The 7,617-nt window shown below is 39.1% G+C and overlaps 1 non-coding gene across 1 annotated transcript; it reads right to left on the bottom strand.

Moving 5' to 3' along the window:
- Nucleotides 1-7,093: 7,093 nt before the first annotated feature.
- TRNAS-GGA (transfer RNA serine (anticodon GGA)) lies at nt 7,094-7,165 on the bottom strand. The gene has a single exon. It is a non-coding gene; the product is annotated as a tRNA-Ser (tRNA).
- Between the last annotated feature and the right edge of the window lie 452 nt (nt 7,166-7,617).

Genomic DNA, 7,617 nt, shown 5'->3' with positions numbered 1-7,617 from the left:
ATTAAGGACTAAACATTGCATGTAAATCTCTTAAATTATATCTTGTCAACTCCTTTTATTCTAAAATAGACCTGCCCCAATATTTTCTTTTCCATGAGAGTCTAATTTCTTATAGAAAACTTTATATTCTGATTTTGTCAGACTTTTTCTCTTCATTATTCTCTCTTTACTATGTTTCTTCATAACTGAAAATTAGATGCTAAAAGTTTGCTTAAGGTTAGTTTAAACATTTTTGGCCGTGGCAAGTGCATCGTATCAGGAGGCATTTGACACGTGGTTATCCCACCTGGGCATTGTTTTCTTGAAATCTCTTGACTCCTGGAGATTTTCTGCAGTTTGCGTTCTGTAGCTTGAGGTCACTTCTGCTTATCCCTGTCCAGGCCCCAGCTACTGGAGCTCAGACCCAGGTGTGATCCCATGAGACAGGCACGTTCTATCCCCAGCCTGTCACTTTTCTTGGGTAATCACATCCACTCTTAGGCACTCAATAGCCAACTCTGAAAAGCTGTTGAATGATTGATTTTCTATAGAAGATAAAATCAGAATGTCATTCAGGGTAGATTAAATTCAGTCTAGTTTAGAGATGAAAGACTGCATTTTTTGCGTCTACGCTGCCGTGCTTGTGTCATTTACCTTATGCTCAGATATGCCTTTTAGATGGGGAATGTAGGCTACAGTATCTTGCTAGCATCTATTTCTATAGTTAAAGAGAAATGTATACAGTCCCATGTTCCAGCTTCACTAGTCCCTGGTTAAAACTATAGTTTGTGGTTGAGCTACCTGTCAGCACACTGATCCTCTGCTAGTAATAGCCTAAAGAACAATGGAAGCTATGCTGCAAAGAGCACATGTCTTTTGAATAATTTACAGTGTGGTATTAAATAAATAAAAGAGTAAAATGGAAAAAACATCCTCAGCTTCATTCTCTCCGAACTTTCCTATCTGTGGCACACACACATTCACAAAAAATCTTATTATAGCCTCTGATTTGTAACCATGGAAAATTGAATAGTTATTGAAGATGTATGTTGGTGTTTGCAGCTTTATATTAGCTGAGTGTCATAGATGTGCAGGGCAAATATTCCAGCATCATAGCTATAAAATCAGGAAAGAAAACTTTTATCTTCTGTCAACCAAAAAAAAAAAATGCAGAAGACTGCAAATAAGAAAAAGATTTTCATTTAGTCTTTCTTAAGAATGGCAATTCAAGAGACACAGATTCAAGTAAAACTGAAAATATCCTGAGAAAGAAAGAGTCAGCGACTTGTTAAGGCGAAACCATGAGCTTGTACTCTGAAACAAGAAGAGAAATGTCTGTGCTTAAGTGATGGTTATCATGAGTTGTTTTAGGCTAAGGGTCTGATAATTATCTCAAGTTTCTGTCAGTTGTCCTGGATGCTTCATATGAACAACAGTAGTCAAAAGGTCAAATTCCATCTAGGCTATGTGCAGAAGTCACACTTCCTAAATGGCCTCCTGATTCCATACTAGGACATTCTCTTAGCAATATCAATTCCATTTTGATTTTCCTTTCACAACTGCCATTAGTTTACTAAAACATTGACAAACATCTTTATCAGCATTATAATGGATTCTGAGTGACCCTTTGTGTTTTATACTAAGAATAAAAACTGTACCTATCATCCCCATATTCTTACTCTGATTCTCATTTAGTCTCAATCAGAGCTGGTAAACTTCTGTAAAAAGTCAGATAGGAAATATTCTAAGTGGTATGGGTCACATGGTTTCTGACACAACTGCTTGACTTTGTTGTAGCACTAAAGCAGCCATAGGCAATTCGTAAATGAATGAACTTGGCTGTGCTTCAATAAAGCTTTATTTATAGACATTAAAATTTTAATTTCTGTAACAGGTCATTAAACATTATCTTTATATTAAAAAAATATTTTAAAATGCAAAAATCATTCTTAGCTCACTGCTGCTGGTGCTAAGTCGGTTCAGTCATGTCCGACTCTGTGCGACCCCATAGACGGCAGCCCACCAGGCTCCCCCGTCCCTGGGATTCTCCAGGCGAGAACACTGGAGTGGGTTGCCATTTCCTTCTCCAATGCATGAAAGTGAAAAGTGAAAGTGAAGTCACTCAGTTGGGTCCAACTCTGTGCGACCCCATAGATGGCAGCCCACCAGGCTCCTCCGTCCATGGGATTTTCCAGGCAAGAGTCCTGGAGTGGGGTGCCATTGCTCACAGGCCATACAAAAATATAAAGACAGGCAGACTGATTCGGTCTGTATAGTTTGCCAATTCTTGGACCAAATCATTTTAATCTTTACATATTTCTCTCCTCACTTTTCTTTCCCTCCCTTCTTTTTCTCGCAGAAATATACAATGTTGAGCAATTAGTATCGTGATTTATAGTAGCAAATGTGTGTTTAGTCTTCCTTTGTTCCTTGGCACGTAGCTTCTATGGAATTTCTTACATGTCAAGAGTTGTCTTTTTTAAAGTTGATGAGGTGACTTTTGGAAGCCTCTAGGTAACCTAAGGATGTGGGCTGATTGCCAGGGAAACCAACCATATAACTATAGGCTTACGACTTGCAGTGCCACCCCCTCACTCCTGGGAGCCAAGAGGCACTGGGGATTGAATTAATCGCCAGTGGGTAATGCAATGAAGCCTCCATAAGAACCCCAAAAGGTCAGGGTTCAGAGAGCGTCCAGAGAGCACATGGAGATTTGGGGAGAGTGGCACTCAAGGAGAGGGCATGGAAGCTCTGAGCCTTTCTCCATACCTTGCCCTATGTATGTCTTCTACCCAGCTGTTCTGGCATCACATTCTTTTATAATAAAAGATAATCTAGGAAGTAAAATGTTTCTCTGCATTTTGTGAGCGTGTTTAGCAAATTAGTTAAATCTGAGGAGGAGATCATTGGAACCTCTGATCTATAGCCAGTAGGTCAGAAGCTCAGGTGAAAACTTGGGCTTGAGACTGACATCTGAAGTGGGGTGGGGGTGAGGGTGTGGATAGGAGAAGCACAGGCTTGTAGAAGTGAACCCTTAATCTGTGGGAAATGATGCTATCTCTAGGTAGATAGTGTCAGAAATTAGTTGAATTGCAGAACACCCAGCTCCTGTCCTATCATTTCACTTGCTTAGTGGTATCTAGGAAAAAAAACAAACTGGAATTGGGTGCAAAATTGTAAATGACAACTCATCGAGATATTCATTTCCCCTCAGAAACACAAATACAACCTGCTAGCATTAAAAAAAAATGATGAATAAATGTAGTGTTTGTCACTAATCTCTATACTAATGTAAATTTTACTGTTACTGATTTTATATTTCAATGTTGATTATAAAGATTTAACTCAAGGTTAAGTCGTGTCCTGCATGATAAAAGTTTTTCTACATGCATGCATAAAAGTTCAGTTCAGTTCAGTTCAGTCACTCAGTCGTGTCTGACTCTTTGCACCCTCATGAACCACAGCATGCCAGGCCTCCCTGTCCATCACCAACTCCCAGAGTATACCGAAACCCATGTCCATCGAGTCAAAGATGCCATCTAACCAACTCATCCTCTGTCATCCCCTTCTCCTCCTGCCCTCACTCTTTCCCAGCATCAGGGTCTTTTCAAATGGGTCAGCTCTTTGTATCAGGTGGCCAAAGTATGAGTTTCAGCTTCAACATCAGTCCTTCCAATGAACAAACAGGACTGATCTCCTTTAGAATGGACTGGATCTCCTTGCAGTCCAAGGGACTCTCAAGAGTCTTCTCCAAAACTCTTCGGCACTCAGCCTTCTTCACAGTCCAACTCTCACATCCATACATAACCACTGGAAAAATCATAGCCTTGACTAGGCGGACCTTTGCTGGCAAAGTAATGTCTCTGCTTTTTAATATGCTGTCTAGATTGGCCATAACTTTCCTGCCAAGGAGTAAGAGTCTTTCAATTTCATGGTTGCAGTCAACATCTGCAGTGATTTTGGAGCCCAGAAAAATAAAGTCAGCCACTGTTTCCACTGTTTCCCCATCTATTTGCCATGAAGTGATGGGCCCAGATGTCAAGATCTTAGTTTTCTGAATGTTGAGCTTTAAGCCAACTTTTTCACTCTCCTCTTTCACTTTCATCAAGCGGCTCTTTAGTTTTTCTTCACTTTCTGCCATAAGGGTGGTGTCTGCATATCTGAGGTTATTGATATTTCTCTTGGCAATTTTGATTCCAGCTTGTGCTTCCTTCAGCTCAGCATTTTGCATGATGTACTCTGCATAGAAGTTAAATAAGCACGGTGACAATATACTGTCTTGATGTACTTCTTTCCTGATTTTGAACTAGTCTGTTTTTCCATGTCCAGTTCTAACTGTTGTTTTTTGACCTGGATACAGATTTCTCAGGAGGCAGGTCAAGTGGTCTGGTATTCTCTTTCAGAATTTCCCACAGTTTGTAGTGATCCACACAGTCAAAGGATTTGGCATAGTCAATAAAGCAGAAGTAGATGTTTTTCTGGAACTCTCTTGCTTTTTCAATGATCCAATGGATGTTGGCAATTTGATCTCTGGTTCCTCTGCCTTTTCTAAATCCAGCTCAAACCTCTGGAAGTTTGTGTTTCACACACTGTTGAAGCCTGGCTTGGAGAATTTTTTATTAAAAATTATAAATTTATAAAATTTAATATAAATTTTATAAATATTATGAAATTTATAAAAAATTTATGTCAAGAATTATGAAATGGCTTACCTGGGGTGGATTGGCTTGGTGTCTCTAATGGGGTTACAGTCCAAATGGCAGCAGGGCTGTCAATCATTTGAATTCTGCTTGGGCTGAAGGATTTAGTTGTGAGGTCACTCATGTGGGTGTTAGCAGAAAACCTCAGCTGTTTACCATGTGGCCGTCTCATGACTTGGCAGCTTCTCCAGAGCAAGTGATCCCAGACAGATAGGCAGATCCACAATATTCCTATGACCTAATCTGGGAGGTACATGCCTGTTGTATTCTGTTGATCACACAGACCAATCATACAGTAAGAACAGAGACTATATGGAGGCAAGAGTGCCAGGCAGGGAGGCTCACTGGGGGCCATCTCAGAGACTGGCTACTGCAGAGGTCACACTGTAACAGAACACTCTCAGTACGTGTGGAGATCTCTAAAACACTGTGCTACCCACTGTGTAAAACTTCATCTTCAAAATTTGGGGCATGTATGAAATTCCCTGGCAGGCCAGTGATTAGGACTCTTCTGCTCTCACTGCTGGAGTTTGGTCCCTGGTCTTGGAAATGAGCTAAGGTCTTGCAAGCTGAGCAGTGCAGCCAATAACTAACTCAACAAAAATGTAAGGGAAAGTTAGGGTGTAAAAGTTAGCTGAAAATAAATAATTGGGGGTTTTGAAGGTGAATTGCTCAAAGGGATTTTTAAAACAATTAGTGAAGTGTCAATTTTCCCCCCTCTTCTCTATTTATAAGGAAGTAAACTACTACAGAACAGATTAATCTACTCATTCTTTAATTATATAAGTAGTGAGTAAGGGCTTTTGTTAAATTGTTAATGATTGGCCTATTTCCCTAGAGTTAGTGTCATTTAGAACTTCTTGTGAAAGTTCTATCACACTATGCAGTGTGTCTAAGATTCACCCACATTTTAGAGGAAAGCATAGAAGACTTGAAACTTTTAGTAGCCAAATTTTTGTTAGTACTCCATACCAGTTATGTTTTCTTGTGTAATTTACCTAAACTCTTTGAGACTCCTGTGCCACAACTGTAAAATGGGGGAAAAAAAAATCTAAACTGTAGCCTTGTTGTGAAGATTAAATGCGAAACCTAATAATCCTTCTACAAATATTGGTTCCATTTTCCCATTAAGAAGATACAGAAATGTGTTTCCAGGGATTGGAATGAAAAGAAAGAACTGTACAAGTGCAGGCCTTTATTAATAATAGATACTAGCCCATAAACTCTCTTCTTGCTATTACAGGATATTTGATCATAAAATAGTTTGCCAAGAGGAATATTGTCCTTTTGACCTGAAAGATTTTGCTGTTAAGCAGCTGATTTGGGACAATTTCTTTCATACAGTAATGTACTCTGGCCAATCACATCTATAAATTGACTTGTTTAACCAGAAAGATAATTGAATTTTCATCTTAGCTCCACTGTTGGTTATTCCTTTGCCTCCAGTCTTCCCGTTTGCAAATCCATCCTATACTGTGCACCATCTTAACCTTCTCAGGACACCACTTACAGGCACTCTATTCCTAAATGTAAAAACTTTTAGAAGTCTTCCATTGTGTGCAGGATTAAATTATTTAGCATATAATTAAATGTCTTCCATTTTACCTTTCAGCTTATTTTCAACTTCTCCTTTATACAAATTTTCCCTTTAGTTGTCTTACCTCCTTATTCTTCTATTTTTTTCTCTTACTATTAATATTCTCATTATCTACTTTGCCTACCCAAACTCAACCCACTCTTAACATCCTTTCTAAATCTACTTTAATACAGTCTTCTCTATAAAATATTTTATTAGCACACCGGCCCAAACTGTGACCATATGTATACACATAACTATCTGTAAAAAAGAATGTGATTCCACATTTTATGCCACCAGCATAGTTCAAACTGCTAGGGTGAGAAGAGGGAGAAACCTCTTTCAGCCTGGGGTTGGAGAAAGGATTCCCTGAAGTAGTTAACTTTGAAAGAGTCCTTGAAAAATGGCTTAGAATTTCCCAGGAGATAAGGTGAGGTCACCCTTGATAGAGGAAATAGTATAAAAAATGAATCAAAGTTTGGAAAATATAGAGTATCCTCAAGGAATAATGAAAAATTCAACTTGGACAAAGCATAAAATACATATAGAAATATTTTGGATTACTTGGTGGATTGGAATCTAACTTACAGGGCATTACTAAATTAAGAAATCTGCACTTGAACTCTATTTCAAAAACATTAAACCAGCAGAAGAACTTCAGATAAAATGAGGAGGATGGTGTGCAGAGTAGAGTTGAGTAGACTGATTAGGAGACAATGGCAGTCAATTAAAGGAATTTAATTAGGGCTGATTTTAGGGTACTCAATAGCTCCTCCCTCCATGGGATTCTCCAGGCAAGAGTACTGGAGTGGGTTGCCATTTCCTTCTCCAGGGGATCTTCCCGACCCAGGGATTGAACCCGGGTCTCCTGCTTTCCAGGCAGACACTTTAACCTCTCAGCCACCAGGGAAGTCCAAGGGAAAATAGAGATGTGAAATGAAAGAACAAATATGAAAGAGGCAGAATCAACATCAAACACTGAAATAAGTGGAGAACAGACATATGGATGCTATTCCTTGATGGATATTAAATGCTTATTTTGAGTATGAGCCTTGAATCAGCTTGGGTTTACGTATTGACCGTTTTCAGGCTGAAAGTCATAGGGAAGTTTCTTAAATTCTGTTTCATTTTCTTCATTTGTTTAATGGAAATAAAATATGAGAATTTAATGCCAATATCTATAAAATACTCAGACAATACCTGGCATATGTGAAGCTCTGTAAATGTGTTTGCTATTATTGCTATGTGGACTGAAATGGGAGGCCACTTAGTAGTTGGGGGTAGTGATAGCCTGCAGGGTAGCTGCAGTGTAGTCAAGAGATGGGGTTAGAAAGTCTTTGTGGAAGTGCCAAGGCCAGAGTT

Source organism: Capricornis sumatraensis, chromosome 3 (genome assembly GCF_032405125.1).
Source record: "Capricornis sumatraensis isolate serow.1 chromosome 3, serow.2, whole genome shotgun sequence".
Classification (NCBI taxonomy): domain Eukaryota; kingdom Metazoa; phylum Chordata; class Mammalia; order Artiodactyla; family Bovidae; genus Capricornis; species Capricornis sumatraensis.
The sequence above is the reverse complement of the archived record's forward strand: the minus strand, read 5'-3'. Positions and strand labels throughout refer to the sequence as shown.